This window comes from Amblyomma mixtum, chromosome 3 (genome assembly GCF_055824585.1).
Source record: "Amblyomma mixtum isolate Tamu chromosome 3, ASM5582458v1, whole genome shotgun sequence".
NCBI lineage: Eukaryota > Metazoa > Arthropoda > Arachnida > Ixodida > Ixodidae > Amblyomma > Amblyomma mixtum.
This window is the reverse complement of record NC_143014.1, coordinates 57,120,824-57,136,513: the sequence shown is the minus strand read 5'-3', so window position 1 is coordinate 57,136,513 and position 15,690 is coordinate 57,120,824. Positions and strand designations below refer to the sequence as shown.

General features: G+C 48.8%; 1 protein-coding gene across 1 annotated transcript in view; it reads left to right on the top strand.

The window, feature by feature from the left end:
• vari (MAGUK p55 subfamily member vari) overlaps positions 1-15,690 on the top strand; it is a 69,484-nt gene that overhangs the window by 506 nt on the left and 53,288 nt on the right. The window lies entirely within an intron of this gene.

Sequence of the window (15,690 nt, the reverse complement as noted above, 5' to 3'; positions counted from 1 at the left end):
GTTGTGGCGGAGAAGTGGCCTTGTAGGAGAGGGTGTGCGCGTCTGCGCGCCGCGCAGAAGTGTTGCCCCATGCTTTTTTCTCTTTGTTTTCATTGTTTTTTAATTTTGCCGTGTTGCGCGCTCTGTCCGAGCGACAACACTTAAACAACGGGATGCGGGAAAAGATGGGGACATTAATAGCGTGGGCGTTAAAAGGAACGCTCAACCTTCTATAATTGTGAAGTGAAATGGTGAAAAGTTACGCCAGCGACACGTCCAGTTAAAAGTGGTTTCGGGTGAGCTGCTCGTTCTCATCAGTACCACATGACGCGCATCATATGTGAATATTCATGTCAACATCGCGTTCCGTCTTGCCAGTTCAAAAAACTAGCCGTTCACTTCCGCGGTTAATAACACAGAATGCAAAACTTGTGCAAATTGTTGAAGCTGCAATGTTTCATCGCACCCTGTCGCTGATACGGATTTAATAAGTAAGTTGTTAGAGCTGGGCTCCATTTGATCATTCTTGAAAAGCCGTAAATGGCGGAAAAGGGGAAAGGAAGAAGACAAAGAAAAAAACGTTCGTATTGGCAAGCTTTTGCTACATCATTTTAGTGTACTTTCCTTGCAAAGTCTCCACAGAAACGGCCACCGAGCGCTTCCGTCACGGAACCGTCGCACGTCTCAACCGGGTCTCGTATAGTTCGAGAGTCGTGTCAGTGGCATCTGGGAGGCGGCTGCCGCGCGTGTGCGCTTCTAACGAGCGTTTGTTTTCTGTTTGTTTGGTTTTCGAGGCCACTTTGCACCGAGAAAAATTTGGGACGCCAGCGATCCCTCCTGTACGTGCCGCTCGCTCGCAGCTGCACCCGGCCGCGGCAGGCGCACTTGCGACGCCATGGAAACGGGAACGCTTCGAGGCGACGCAGCTGGGCTCGCGCCGCATCTATCCGATATTTATATATATAGGTTGCAACTCTCGACGCTATGTGGCGATGTTCGAAGAGCTGCTGTTGCCCAGGTCGGCTACTAAAAAGTCTTATAAGGACGACGCCTCGCGCAAAACTTTCACGCATGAATGAGTCGAAAGGATGGGCGTTGTTACAAGCCTGCGCTGGCAGCGCATCTTTGGCCCACGGGGGCAGCCGCAGAACCAGAAGACACAAAAAGCGATATCAATCACATGTGCATGCGATTCCCTCTTAATGCACTGATCTTAGGAATGAACTCGGCGTTCGCTGAAGCCGCAAAACAAGAATGCTATGCTCAGCCGAGGCAAATCCAAATCGAGGGCATACTCTCAAGGAGTATGTAGGATTCGGAACGACGCAGGCGAGTTTTTTATGGTTTCCTGCTCTAAAGGACACGCCTAGAAGGAGGGCCCCGGCCGGCCGAGAAGAGAGACCGTGGCAAACACGAGGGCCATGCGTTCCGAATGCGCGGAACGAGGATCGAGCGAAAGTATACAGAGGAAGCGGTGTGACTCGGTGGTGGCGCGACGGACGCTCTGTGGTCGTGCCCAGGTGATTAACAAAGCGTAACGGCCGAAAACAATGACTTTGCCTTACGCGAACTGAGACGTTAAGGAGGTATGCACTCCGGATGATGCTGAGAACTGACGGTATACGGCTCAAGAGCGAAGCCAAGTTTCCTCGTGAGGCTGAACGCGTGACCTTTTCTGAAAGCATCTGTGTGCACGCTCATAGTTTTCTCTGTGTCTGGAAAAACTGACAAGCTGGTAGGATGGTGTAAGCACGAACTGCCTTGAGCTTCCCTGCTTGCGACGAAAAACCCGACCGTGGCCCTCGTAGCGCAAAGTGCCGTACATACTGCAGTGTGCTAGAATATGGGCGTACATTAGTATACACTGATGTCGATTTCCACGCGGGTATAAATTCAGAAGCTGCTTGCCGGTCAATACTAAGTCATATTAAATGTCATTCCACTCAATGCTGGCGATAACTTGCTAGTTGGCTTTCTATATACGCTGATGGAACAAATTATATCATTTCTTGGTCCTTTAAATTTTGTGTCTGTACCTCTTTGAAGTAAACCGGTGAGGTTGCACTCTCTGTACCCTCTCCAATGGAATGTTAACTCGCATAGCGGTAGCATTTGATTGCATGCGCGCTGGTTCCGTCAGTCGTGAAACTGGAAACGCTGCAGGTGCAGTCCGATTCCAGGGCCGTGCACAGAGTCATCTAGATCGCACAAAGCGTTGGAGCCTTTTCAAAAAGTATTCGGTCTCCGCAGTGAGCCAGTTCTACAGAAAGGGAATCATGGCGTCTCTGTAGAAAGGGAATCATGGCATGGCAGCGTCATATACTAATGTAAGACTTACTATAAACTCGGGGCGCCGATATCTAAGCTAGTGAATGGCCATCTGTAAGAATCGTGAGGTTGAAAGACGTTAACGTGTCATCAAATACTGGTGTTTGGTTTAGCGTGTAGATAAATTAGTCGCAAAATTCATTTGTCTGCGCCAAAACTGACCACCTAACCCTCTTTCAATACCCAGGTGCGGAGTATTTCAGGTATGCAGTAGATAAATAAGTGAAATAAGAACCGACTTCCCCTCTCCCGGCATAGCAAAATGAGCTCGCCGACGGCATATTTTTGCGACCGGATGCGCAGATGTATCCGAACAGCGAACTCTCTCCGCGCGTAAGTTTCACCAGCAGTTCCATCCGATCCATGCTGTGGCTGCGCGCTCGGCGTCAGTGCGAAGCGATAGATTACAGTGCCAGGCAGCGGTGTAGTCAGAGAACGAACGCACCGCCAGACTCATGATGAGAAGGGGAAATATTTGCAATATTTGCACTCATTGTCGTGTTGTTTATACATGTACATGCGTGAAATACAGGCCCGATCGCACCCGACGAGGAGAAGCTTGCTCGTTGTGCGTGCAGAAAGTTCTTAGCTCGTAGACTACAAGCGCGCGAATATGTGGGCCGCAGGGGAGACGGCCGGCTTCGTTTTGTTGCCATATACAGGTAACACGGTTGTCAACTAGGCTTCTTCAAAAGAATCCGCTCAATAAAGCAATTGGACCGACGACAAGGGCGGAAAGGGAACCAGTGGGTCGTATCTGGACTCCTTCGAAAACGGCTGAAGAAAGATGTAGGCAAAAGTTGCCGTCCCTCAATTTAAATATGCGCCATTTAAGACGAAAAGAAGCAACGGCTAGCCCGTAGTTGGCCTCTTTAAAGACAGGTGACGCTTCTCCTCGACTGTGGGCGCACTGCGACTACACACAGCGGCCACGTTCTGACTAGCGACGGCAGCTTTGTTGGCATATCTCGCATACCACGACCGCCCTTTTAAATATAGCCTTCTCTACGCGCGTCCGACCGGCGGGATGACCCTGCACTTTTCTTTCTCGTGATTTTACTGTTGCAATGGCCGCGACCTTGGCAGATGTCGGCCTGTAATTATGCCGGATAAATTCGTCGAACTCGGCTGGGCACTGGTTTAACGAGTCTCTCGAGCTCCCCCGAACACTTGGAAGATGGGGCAGTATGCGATCGACCGAAACGACACGGTACGGACGGCTGGTTGCTCTTTCTCAAGCAACCAGCTGGTCGCTCTCTCTCCTTTGCACCCTTCCCCAATAGGGGCCTGAACGCTCACTCGTCGTCACATCGCGCTTTCTGACATCCCGGTTAACCGCACGTCATCCTTGGCAGGTGACGCTAATCAGGAGAATGACTTTCACTTCACCCTGAGACAGACACCTGGGGATTGTCGAGCCGGTTGAGCTCTCCTGCCACTTTGCATGAACAATAATAATCTTATTAATTGGGGCAACTACACTGTCCCACGTGATAAGATTATTTACGAATAGGTCGTATTTGCTTGCCGAGAAGTGCATTAAAGGATGCGTATTCTGTTTGCTGACCTCACAGAATACAAACGAAGCAAGGCCTTATTCCTGCAAACTCGGCAAGGGCTTTCGTGGCTACTCAGCGCGGTCTCAAAAGAGCATGCCCGCAGACGTCGAATATATGGCCTACGGTGAGAGAGAAGAAATTGGCCAAAAGCAAAAAAAAAAGGAAAAAGTTCTGCCTCCTCAAGCTTTGGAAAAGCAGAAAAAAAATTGCAAAAAGAATTCGACAGCTTGCCTTATTAATTTATTAATGCGCAAACAGTTGACATCAGTATTTACTATACACAAGTGCCTATGCCTACGACGCTGTAGGCATAGACATTTTCTAGGTTTCCAGAAGCAACTTGTGGATAAAGCAAAAATGGGAAATATGGTTATTGGAACCGTGCATAAATGGATTCAACATAGTTTGTTGTGAAAAAAAAAATAACCAGAAAAGGAGGTTGGGGGGGGGGGGGGGGGGGAGGGGAAGGGCAGTGCAAAAGAGAGAACATGAAGGAATCGAATGAGAGCGGCTACTCGTCGAACAGGTGGCGGGCATTATTCACTAGCAGACCGTGTCTTTTCGGTCGTTTGAGGCCGACTCGCGCCCACAGCCTCGGTCGGCCCCATTGACGCCCCGGGAAGGGAGCTGCAATGCCTGGGCCGGCAGTCCCCCGTTTGGCCACCGCCGGCTGCGTGACAGATACACGGCAATGCATTCGACTCGCCTCGCCTGCTCCTGGCGCCTTTCGCTCTCCGGCCGCGCGCAACACTCGGCCCGTCCCCGGCCGAGACTGGCATCAGACAGCGCGTGTCTGCTCTGCCCTGCTCACCTTGCTCCCCCCCCCCGAGAAAATTGAGGGGCAGCAACGGCGTTCCGCTTCACGCCGTGCACGAACGGATGTGGCGCTCTGTGGAGCGCCGCCGACACTTCAAAAGGAATGCTTTGCCGCACGGGTCTGGCTTGCGTCAACGAGCTAGACAGTGTGATGTCCGAATTAGCGGCGAGGCCGCGACTGACTGTCGTCTGCGCCTTGCCTATGAGACGCCAAAAGTAAGTCGCGCCTGACCTCGCGTGGCTTGCTCCAAGGAACTAGACCGTCTAATACCCCAAGACTACGGCCGAATTTCGTTTATTCTGCCGTCCGGACGGCGGGATAAAGTGAGCGAAGCCACGGCTCACCTCGCTGCGTCATTAGATGCACAAGAAAGTTGATTCCTCAGCATAGTTTAATCTTATTCTAAAGTTTGTCCTTATTACGTTCGAGCAAGCCAGCCGATGTGTTCTTGCCCAGATATTCCACACGCGTGCATGAGCTCATGCTCAGAGCCGCGCGTTTATAACTTACTCGCTATATGTGCGAATTGCGCATAATAATACGCAAAAATGCTAATTGATGAATGGAGGGAGGTCGCGATCATTTGCTACTCTGGGGGGCGTGAAATTGTTTTGTTAAGTGACAGAGACACCGCATATTGAGTGAAAGGGGTATTCAATTTGCATTAAGTTTGTCATGTTTTGCTCTTTGTATAAATGTTCAGGATGCATCACATCACCATTCTTTTACCGTAAAAGAAAAAATTGAAATAGCAAAGTAGCAATGAAGCACTATGAGAAGGTACGGCTGACAGATAACGAGAGCCGAAGTAGCTTAATGCTTCCCAACTAAAAAGTGAAATCTTTCAAAGACTGGTACTTTGCTTCCTTCAGGAGTACACAATTTTCTTTTAGTATGAACGTTTACTTGCACAATAAATAAATAAATAAATAAAAGCATAACTGAAAGAGCCTCCGCGTTGCCTCAGCGGTTTCGGTGCTCGGCTGCTGACCCGAAAGACGCGGGTTCGACTTCGGCCGCGGCGGTTCCATTTCGATGGAGGCGAAATGCAAGAGGCCCATGCACTGTGCGATGTGAGTGCATGTTGAAGTACCCCAGGTGGTCGAAATTACCCGTACAATCCCCACTACTGCGTCCCTCAAGCCCGAGTCTTTTTGGGACGTTGAGCCCCATAAATCAAACCAAGCGATAACTGAATGTTGCGAATAGCGCTGGAGGCAGATTTTTTTTTAACAGGGCGGAGAGTCAGGGACCGTTGAATGAGAAATCTGTGGTGATTTAAATTTATGGGTACGTCCCAGAACGACTTCATTCCTGCAGTGTTTGAGAGACAGGTTTGCACGTTTTTGAATTCAGCAACTATAAAACTGCGCGAAGAAGACAACGAGAGGAGACGCAAAGACGCACACACAAAGCACAGACTTTCCAACTAGATTTATTTCGTGAAAGCAGGTGACTTATAAGGGTCTTCAACATAACAAAACATGATTTCTTGCGCATGATTGCTTTTCGTTCAAACCTTGTTTTGTTATGTTGAAGGCCCTTATAAGTCACCTACTTTCGCGAACTAAATCCAGCTGGAAGTTCTGCGCTTTGTGTGTGCGTCTTTGTGTCTCCTCGCGTCCTGTCTTCTTCGCGCAGTTTCATAATTGCCGATTATATGAACCGACTAGCCCCAACATAATGTCTTACTACGTTTCTGAAATTCGGATACTTTCACATTCCCCTGTAATGAAAGCACAGGCGGCATTTTGATTTTGTTCACAGAGGCATCCTTAAGGATAGCAATCAGGTGTAGCAGAGCACGTTTCGTCCGCTAGCCTCCGTATAGTGTTGGTGCAGGCTGCACTGCTGACGTCACGTTACTCGTGGCCAATCACAGACGGCAGCCACAGCCGCTGTGGCGAGGCTGCAGTCGCACATTCTTCGGAAAATAAAGTTGTTTGCACAGTTTTTTTTTGTTGAAAGGACGAAGTTAATACTATGAAAGCTAACCCTAAAGGCAAAACAGTTTAAAATTTCTATCTTCGCACTGGCAGGCTATCGAACAGTTTGAATTTTGATATTGATTTATTGTATAGGCCTAAGTATTTGTGCGCAGTTACCGGTCACAGGCGCCTGGAAATATAATTCGCTAATTTCAGTTACGCAGAAATCATATTTTTCATTGTAAATGTCCCATTTTTTTTACATCTCTGCAATGTGGGGCATGACGTTCCTCCCATATTTTCGTTGCTTGGGTATTACAGGGTTAAAATAATAAAGTTTTGCCGCTGCTTTGCCAACTGCCTGTCGCAATGCGCTTAAAAACAAGTAAATAAAAATTCACGCTATGCATGTACCAATGCAGACATTATAGCATCTTGGCGGCCACGGGTCTAATGGTTCAAAGGAATAGTTGGTACATGACACAACGAGTTTGCACGTGAGCTTAGGTCGTGTTCGGATGCAGTACGTCACCACCAGCAAGGTCTCACCACTACGCAGATATTTGGTCCCTAAAACACAGGTGCGGACATAAGTAAACGGAGCACGCTATTCCGTTCGAAGTGCAATCATGCATCCCCTATCGGAAAAGAAGGAGCATTGTTTGTCCACGAGGAAACCAATCAGCGTCTGCTACCAGCATTCACATACCACTGATGGAAATTTCAATTTTGTGACACGTGAAAAATGTTCGAACCAAATTGCGCGCTCCGTTTACTTTTGTCCGTGCCTAGACCAATTCGATGGTATTTCGTTCTTTTTCGAATTTTGAACGACGATAAAGTTCGTTATGAACGGTCCTTGTAGAGAAACTTGCTGAGGGATTCACACATAATTTGCATAATAGCAGATGTTTTGTAACAGCAGTCGACGAAGACGAAATCAACATCAGCATAGGGCGCCTTGACCACGGTAGAACGACATGAGTTGCACAGATGCCAAGAGCAGCATGCCACTTGAAATGCTATTCCGCAGGAGAACGTTTTTCATTTCAACTGAATTGCCAACATTCGCCTCATATTTAATAGTGCTTTGCTTTCTGTTTTTCGGGCTGACTTTAATACTACGCGAAATACTGGTTTTCTCTTCTCGACCGCTTCGCTTATATTCTGAATGCAGCTGCACGACCCATGAAAAGACTCCGCGCCAACGGTGTCTGCAACTAAAGATTACACGGCAGCGGTCACATTAGTCTGTTTCTCATTTCGCGCCGATGTTGGTTGAGCAGGCAGGTATTAGCCATGACCTCGTCTATGACCTCGTTTTGGGCTCACACCAGATCGCTTCATTTAGTACTCCTTTGACGCCCATTCCCTGTAGCTGAGCAACGGAATCCCTATACGGCCCCAACAAATATGGACCTGGTTTTGCCATTGCTAGCTTCCTAATCTTGGTAATAAAACTAGCTAGCTAAAGCCTGAACATCAGCACGTCCAGCACACTTACAATCAAGTACACATGCTAATAACTTTTAAGCATTATTTAGTTAACAAGTATTACTTTTATTCGGTTATTTCTCACAACACGGCAGCACAAGATGCCGTCAGTTTTACTGTTTTTACTACAGGGCACTCCTTGATCGAAATAATTGCGCAGGAGCAACACCCACGTCGTTTTTTTTTTTTTTTGTAAGAAGGGCGGGTGACGTCGTAACACCGCGTCGCGGTTCACAGTGAGGGACTTATGCCAATTAATCTGTGCCACTGCCCATGATAGGCTAACACACCCTCTCAGGGGTTTAGTAACCATGCTAGAGAATGTAGTCAAATGGCTACGAGTCATAAGAGTAGAGAAAGCTGTTTGACGGTAAGAAGTATATTTATCCGCGAAATGCCGGCTTAAGCTATGCTGCATTATCCAGACGACGCTTTCGTCATCTTCTTCAACCGAAGCCCAAAGACCACGCCTTCTTGCTTGGTTCTCGTTCTGGCTTCGGGAAGCGGGCAAGAGAAGTCAAGCAGCCGGCATAAGCGCAGCCTTCTTCACGGTTGGCCGTGGTGTCTCCTTCACGTTAACGAATACGCGACCACTCCACACGTTCATCGTCCTGTGGGCAGTGGCCGCCTTGCAACCACAACGAAGATGAGGCAAGCACTCGCCGTCGGTACGAACGAGTGCTTGCACCTCATTGGGGCGGGCGTGCTGAAGCCGCCCGTAGTCATCCGCTCTGCCGACCGCCTACGCTCCCACCGACGACCACGGCGAGCGCACACTGCAGGACATGTTGCGCGAGGAGTTCCTGGGAGTCTTCGGCAGGGACAGGCGGTGAAAGCGGAGCGGGTGCACAGAGGGATTTGCTGCAGGCTAGTAGGAGTCTAGCTGCAGCCCAGTCGAGAGCCAGCTCCAAGAAGCGGCCTTCGAGATGATGTCCGACGACCGGCATACCACCATGCGCTGGGTGCGGACAACGGTGATCTTGCGCCTGGCGCCCGCCCCAACCCCGTCCAGCTGTCCATGCCGAACAGCGTGCTCTTCAGGTGACACCGATGCTGGGTGACGCAGGCGCCACGGGTACACCAAGGTAGGCGCAACACGACCGGTTGTCAGATGGAGGAGTCGAGCGGTAGCGGGGTTGACAATCAGCTGCACAAGGTGGTGACGTTCACCAAGATGACGGTGAAGCTCGTATGCAGTGACAGCCACTGCGCGCTGGGTTCGGGCGGCGATGACGCCGAGCACAGTGTAGACTCCAAGACAAGCGTGCTCCACTTTGTCGTCGGGGATAGGAACCGCGCATTGATGGTGGACGGCGATAAAGCGGCAGCAGGGCGTAAGGTCGTGGCGTCGTTCCGCTAAGTCATACTCTGTGACGCTCCCCGCTGAGTAGCCTCGTAGAGCACCTACTGGCATTCGGCGTCGTTCCACCAAGTCACACTCTGTGACGCTCCCCGCTGAGTAGCCTCGTAGAGCACCTACTGGCATTCCATGAGGAGGCCGCGTCACGTCCAGGAGGTGCAGCCACTCGTCCTCCAACAACTGCGCTCGAGCCAGGAGGAGACTCCGGGGCGTCTGCGGCTGTCGCAGTTCAGACGTGTAATACTTGTCCTCCATAGCAGCAGGGGGCCCAACGACGACCTCCAGGAAACCAGGGGCGGTCAGCTTGTGCTCAGAGCTGTTGGCTTGAGCGTCGCGCGGACGCCAACTGGAAGGACCCAGGAGCTGCGTGAAATGTAGGCGTCGCCCTCTTCGAAAAATGCCAGCACACCAAGGCGAGACGTCAATGGCAGGGAGATAAGCGCGAAGCGCTTTTGGTCAGTACCGAGGGATGACGCAGGCAGAGACGAAGCCCTGGGCCACCGTCGTTTGTTCCAGCAGCGTAACGCCCACCGCCGAACGCAATTCGAATGCGCTCGTGCCGAGTGGTGCGTGGGAGTGGAGCGAGCTTTCTTGTTCTTTTCTTTGTCGGGCGCACGCGGGCGTTGCATCAAAAACATATTTTTTTGGCTCCTGCACTCAAATGGATCCACTGCGACACTTGATTGTAAATGAAAAGTTGTTTTTCGTGGCAGTCAATAAAAACAAACGCAGAAACCGAACAAAACCAGAAAAATTTAAGGTGGAAACTTAGCAGGCGAGAGTTTATTTTTCTGAATTCTTTTTTTTCTTTTACTGCTTTCACGACAATAGGATGACGAAAAGGAGAACTACGGTGACACCTATGCTGTGAAGGCTGCCTGTATTCGCTATAAGCGCCAAACACTGATACCTTACGCAGCGTGAACTGTTTGTAGAACATTATTCGATGAATGATAGCTTCGATTACAAGCTGCAGGGAACGCGTAAAGATGCTGTAGAGGGACATTTGTTGTGAAGCACCAAGTACTGCAGATATTTCAATGAAGTCAAAAATGGCGACAATGCTTTGAAGATTTACACGCGTAATATACATTCCTCTGCATGCCATGGTTGTCTTTTCATGAGGATTCACTGAGTAACAACTGCATTGTCTTTTAGGGTTTGCAGACTTCAAATAATATTTTTTTCTATTTGTAATAGTGTGGTGAGAGCGCAGTTTAAAAAAAATGTTAATTTTAAATCTTCCACTTGACTTGGCTCAAGATGGCCTAAATGAGCCGCTGATATGGCATTAAACATCATCGTCGTTGTCTTCGTCATCGGCAAAGATCCTTCCTCCTGCGTGAAAGAGGCTGAATTTTTTTCAGCTCCGAAGTCCTTACCACTCGTGTAATCCGTGTAAGGTGCACATAACAACATGTTTATTAAAAATGAAAGCCACTGGGATGTCAAAGATAGCATTATTTGCAGTAGCCCTGGCTTAGCGCACTGGGTAGTGAGAAACCTCCATGAGGCCGTATTCTATTTTTGATAGAAACATATTCACACTGGCAGAAATGAGACATTCGATGTGCAAGTGCAGAAGCATGCACTTAAAAAAAAAAAACGGGGGGGGGGGGGGGGGGGTTGTAGAAAGGTAGTAAGTGAAGCAGTTACTAACTCTCACTGCTTTTTACTACTTTCTTACTTAATATTTACTACCCTCTCGAAGGTGGTTAGTAAAAGTAGGCCCTTCCTAACATTTTACTACCTATGGTCTTAGTTAGTACCTGGCTAGTAACCGTACCTTTAACACTAAAATAAAGTCGTAGACGATAATTGACAGAGATCGCTGTGTGAATAAAATTGTTTTGTGATTAAACATTGCAGCAACGGCGTGCATTTAGGTAGACTAACCTTTCTTTTAGGATCGCAAATTCTTAATTAGGGCTCGTATCCCGCTAGCCCATAAGTGAGAGTCAGATTTACAGAGTATGGAAGAGAAAAAGATTTACCTGCGCGCGCGCAGTGCGCGTGTCGCACTCGTGGGACCCTCTCCTATTTGTGCTTTTCTTGCACTCTGAACCTTTGTGTGTGTCCCGTAGGGTTGTTAGACGCCATCGCCTCGCATAATTTGTGCACGTAATGCCCCGCATGTCTAAGCCTGAGTGTGTAATTTGCGGCCAGCACACTCTGCTTGCTCTCGCGGGTGTCGGGCATTGGTCAAATTGAACAGATGGCTTATTTTTTATTTTCCCAGTGGCCACAAATTTAACCAGCCACGCCAACAGACCCTACCAAGAACCTAGGAACATATGTGGAAACAGTTTCGATCCATGTTCTTAGTAAATACTACTACCTCATTGTTTGTGGCTACAGTGCTCTTCACTAGTTTATTGTGGTGGTAACTTTCACAAGTTCAACTTTTTGGTATACCTTCAGTTAATATGAAGGCGTCAATTTTTCGTTGCACAGTGCTCGGAGTCCTTGATTGCCGCTTTTTGCTTCCCCCATGCATCCTAGAAGAATGGTGAAGCATTAATTTTTGTCTCAAGAACGCTAGCCAGTATGTTGGTTGTAGAAACTGCCTGATTGAGCGAGGCTGCAGTTGCACAATTTACAGAGTTAAAATAATAAAATTTTGTAGATGTTTGCCCAACTGCCTGTCGCAATGCGCTAAAAACAAATGAATAAAAATGCACGTTACCGATGAACCAATGCAGACATTATAGCATCTTGGCGGCCTCGGGTCTGGGGCTCAATGGGCGAGTTAGTTGACCATGCTTTAAATATTTACACGCGCAAAACATTCCTGTGCATACCATGGTTGTCTTTTCATGAGGATTCACTGAGAAACCATTGCACTGTGTTTTAGGGTTTGTAGACTGCCAATAACATTTTTTTCTATTTGTAATACTATGGTGAGAGCGCAGTTTTTAAAAAAAATGTTAATCTTAAATCTTCCACCCGACTTGGCTCAAGATGGCCTAAATGAGTAGCTGATATGGCATAAAACATCATCGTCGTTGTCTTCGTCATCGGCAAAGACCATTCCTCCTGCGTGAAAGAGGCTGAATTTTTGGAAGATGCAGCAAGGTAACTTACTATGGAAGCTTACCCTAAAGGCAAAACAGCTGAAAATTTCTATGCTCGCACTGGCAAACTATCGAATGGTTTTGAATTTTGATATTGATGTAATATAGCGGCCTAATTATTTGTGCGCAGTTATCGGTTTTAGACGACCGGAACTATAATTCGCTAAATTTGCTTACGCAGGAATCATATTTTTCTTAGTAAACGTAACCATTTATTTAAATCTCTGCAATGTTGGGCTCTCTAGTGACGGAATGCGGCAAATTCATGACGTTTCTCTCGTTTTTCAGTGCTTGGGCATTACAGAGTTAAAATAATAAAATTTTGTAGATGTTTGCCCAACTGCATGTCGCAATGCGCTTAAAAACAAATGAATAAAAATGCACGTTACCGATGAACCAATGCAGACATTATAGCATCTTGGCGAGCTCGGGTCTGGGGCTCAATGGGCGAGTTAGTTGATGACATAACGAGTTTGCACGTGAGCTTAGGTCGCATTTGGATGTCGTACGTCGCCACCAGCAAGGTCTCACCACTACGCAGATATTTGGTTCCAAAAACACAGGTGCGGAGATAAGTGAATGGAGTACGCTATTCCGTTTTAAGTGAAATCATGCATCCCCTATTGGAAAAGGAGAAGCGTTATTTATCCACGAAAAAATCAATCACCGTCTCCTACCAGCATTCACATACCATTGCTGGAAATTTCAATTTCGTGACACGTGAAAAATTTTCGAAGACAATTGCGAGCTCCGTTTGCTTTTGTCCGCACCTGGACAAGTTCGATGGCATTTCGTTCTTTTTCACATTTAGAGCGATGATAATATTCGTTATGAACGGTCCTTGTAGAGAAACCTGCCGAGGGAATCATACTTGATTTGCTTAATAGCAGATGTTTCATAACAGCACTCTGCGAAGATGAAATCAACATATGCATAGGCCTCCTTGACCGCGGTAGACCGATATGAGTTGCACACATGCCAAGAGCAGCATGGCACTTGAAATGGCATTCCGCAGGAGAACGTTTTTCATTTCAATTTAATTAGCAACATTCGCCTCATACTGCCGTGCTCTCAGTTTTTCGGACTGACTTTACTACTACACGAAATAGTGGTTTTCTCTTCTCGACCGGTTTGCTTACATTCTGAATGCAACTGCACGACCCATGAAAAAGACTCCGCGCCAACGGGACTATAACTAAAGATTACACTGCAGCGTTCACGTTAGTCTGTGTCTCATTTACCGCCGAAGAGGTTGAGCAGGCAGGTATTCGCCATGACCTCGTCTATGACCTCGGTTTGGGCTAGCATCAGGTCGCTTCATTTATTACTCCTATCACACCGATTACGCGTAGCTGAATTACGGAATCCCTACAGCCCCAACAAATATCGGCGTGGTTATGCCATTGCTAGTTTCCTACTCATCTTGGTAATAAAAGAGCTAAAGCTTCCACATCACTACGTCTTCCAGCACACTTACACTCGAGTACACATGCTAATCACTTTTGAGCATTAGTTCCCAAGCATTACCTACAGTCGGTTATTTCTCGCAACACGGCACCACTAGATGCTGTCAGTTTTACTACAGTGTTTACTTGAGCACAAAAATGTGGTCCAGGCCACTTCTTGATCGAAATAATTGCGCACGAACACACCCCCGTCATTGTTTTTTGTAAGAAAGAAGGGCGATGTCGTAACACCGCCGCGCGGTTCACTGTGAAGGGTGTATGCAAGCTAATCTGTACCACTGCCCATGACAGGCCAGCACAGCCTCTAAGGGGTTTCGTCAACCCGCTAGAGCATGTAGTCAAATGGCTACGAGTCATAAGAGTAGAGACAGGTGTTTGACAGTAACAAGTATATTTATCAGCAAAATGCCGGCTCAAGCTAGGCTTCATTATACAGACGACGCTTTCGTCGTCTTCTTCAACCGAAGCCCAACGAAGCACAACGGCATCGAGCCGGTTCTCGTGCTGGCTTCGGGAAGCGGGGTAGAGCAGTCAATCAGCCGGCATAAGCGCAGCCTTCGTCTTCACGGTTGGCCGCGGCGTCTCCTTCACATTGACGAATACGCGACCACTCCACACGTTCATCGTCCCGTGGGCAGTGGTCGCCTTGCAACCACAACGAAGATGAGGCAAGCACTCGCCGTCGGTACGAACGAGTGCTTGCACCTCATTGGGGCGGGCACGCTGAAGCCGCCCGTAGTCAACCGCTCTGCCGACCGCCTACGCTCCCACCGACGACCACAGCGAGCGCACACTGCAGGACATGTTGCGCCACGGGTAGAGCAAGGCCGCCACAGCAGGACCTGTTGCCAGATGGGGAAGTCGAGCAGTGGCATTGATGACAACCAGCTGCACAAGGTAGTCGCGTTCACCATGGTGAAGGTGCAGGTCATTTGCCCTGACAGCCACCGCGCGCTGGGTTCGGGCGGCGATGACGCTGAGCACAGTGTAGACTCCAAGACAAGCGTGCTCCACTTTGTCGTCGGGCATAGCAACCTCGCATTGTTGGTGTACGGCGATAAAGCGGCAGCTTGGCATAAGGCCTTGGCGACGTTGCAGCAGGTCAAACTCTGCGACGCTCCCCGCTGAGTAGCCGCGTAGAACACCTACTGGCATTCCATGAGGAGGCCGCGTCACGTCCAGGAGGTGCAGCCACTCGTCCTCCAACAACTGCGCGCGAGCGAGGAGGAGACTCCAGGGCGTCTGCGGCTCTCGCAGTTCAGACGTGTAGGACTGGTCCTCCATAGCAGCAGTGGTGCCAGCGACGACCTCCAGGAAACCAGGGGCGCTCAGCTTGTGCGTCGCGCCGGACTCCAACTGGAAGGACCCAGGAGCTGCGTGAAACGTAGGCGTCGCCCTCTTCGAAGAACGCCAACACCGCAAGGCGAGACGTCAGTGGCTGAGAGATGAGCACGAAGCGCTTTTGGTCAGTACCGTCGACGTTGAAGCAGGCAGAGACGAAGCCCTGGGCGCCCGTAGTTTGTTCCAGCAGCGTCACGCCCAGAGCCGAACGCAATTCGAATACGCTCGTGCCGAATGGTGCGTGGGAGGGGAGCGAGCGTTCTTGTTCTTTTCTTCGTCGGTCGCACATGGGTGTTGCATCAAAAATATTTTTTTTGGCTCCTGGCACTGAAATGCATCCATCG